Raw genomic sequence first — 1,964 nt, 5'->3', positions numbered from 1 at the left:
TCTTATGATTAAAGAGGAAAAGAATTACTAACGAATCAGTCGCAGCACACTTTTATTGAAACATTAGGTCAATAGTATTAAACTCTTATCTGCACTCAGTAATTTTCATATTAAAAAGTAATCTTGAGGAAACAATTATTTATTATATAAAATTAAAATTATGATTATAATATGTACTACAGCTGAGGTAATGTTCCTTTTTTTATTGTACTTAAAATACCAGCAACAATATCAGGGACTTTATGAAAATAATTTGTACTATTTTAAGATTTGAGAATATTCCTTAACTTTTGACAAGAAAGGTTCACGTCAATAAAGGCATAGTAGTTTAAAATGAAAAATAAATGTGTTACTAAAATCTAATTAAAGTAACCTTCCACAAAAAATTACCTTAATAATATTATCTTTAAAACATTAAACACATTTTATTCTGCACTTTTTGTAAAAGAAAATTTAGGGTGGAGTTTTTTCATTTAATTTTGAATAGTTCACATTCTACAAATTAATTTTGTGTTTGTAATACCACAAAACTTATCTGTAGTAGTCAGTTTATTTTCAGTTCATGTGTTCATACTACAAGAATGCTACTAGGTATAATATTATTCACCTACTAGAAACAACTGCAATTATCAGAATATTGACTTCTGGTCAGTGTTTAGCTTTACAACAGCCTTAGGTAATCTAACACCATAAGCAATATACTAACTCTTAATAAAAGAAAAACTAATTCAAGACAGCTGTTTTCAAAACAAGTCTTACAACAATGTAAAACAAACTGAAAAACTTCAAGTCCAGGTGCAATGATACAGACTCTTCCATCAAGTTAATGTTTTTAAAAATAAAATGTAATTTTTTTTCACTGTTAAGTGAATTTTTCAAAATTGAACTTAGCATAAACTACAACAATAAAAAAACAAGGACAGAAACTTGGGTAGCTTCAACCATCTCATAATAATTGCAACATCAGCTCAAAAGAATAAAGCAAAAGTACATCAAACCAGCTGGTTTTATGTCAGAAAAAAAGAATGACAAATATGAATAAAGTAAATAAATAACTTGTAGTAACAACAATAACACGTCTTAAATGTCCTACTTTCTAATAGAATATTTTTTGTTGTTGTGAAGAACAATGCTACATGAATAATAAATAAACTAAAAGTTGTATAACTAAAAAAATCATCAAGTTAAATGATGCAAAACAATTAAAAATTACCATTGTGAAACAATAGAGTATTATCTTTTTAAATGTTCTTATTAAAATCATGATAAAACAATAGAGTATTATGGTTTTAAATGTTCTCATTAAAATCATGATCAAACAATAGATAAGTATGGTTTTAAATGTCACTAAAATCATGATGAAACAATAAAGTATTATGGTTTTAAATGTTGTCATAAACATCATGATGAAACAATAGAGTATTATGGTTTTAAATGTTGTCACTAAAATCATGATGAAACAATCGAGTATTATGGTTTTAAATGTTCTCATTAAAATCATGATGAAACAATAGAGTATTATGGTTTTAAATGTTGTCACTAAAATCATGATCAAACAATAGAGTATTATGTTTTCAATGTTGTCACTAAAATCATGATCAAACAATAGAGTATTATGGTTTCAAATGTTCTCATTAAAATCATGATGATACAATAGAGTATTATGGTTTTAAATGTTCTCATTAAAATCATCATAAAAGAATAGAGTATTATGGTTTTAAATGTTCTCATTAAAATCATGGTGAAACAATAGAGTATTATGGTTTTAAATGTTCTCACTAAAATCATGATGAAACAACAGAGTATTATGATTTTAAATGTTCTCATTAAAATCATGATGAAACAATAGAGTATTATGGTTTTAAATATTCTCATTAAAATCATGATGAAACAAATAGAGTATTATGGTTTTAAATGTTCTCATTAAAATCATCATAAAAAAAATAGAGTATTATGGTTTTAAA

Source organism: Tachypleus tridentatus, chromosome 2, assembly GCF_004210375.1.
Source record: "Tachypleus tridentatus isolate NWPU-2018 chromosome 2, ASM421037v1, whole genome shotgun sequence".
Lineage (NCBI taxonomy): Eukaryota > Metazoa > Arthropoda > Merostomata > Xiphosura > Limulidae > Tachypleus > Tachypleus tridentatus.
The sequence above is the reverse complement of the archived record's forward strand: the minus strand, read 5'-3'. Positions refer to the sequence as shown.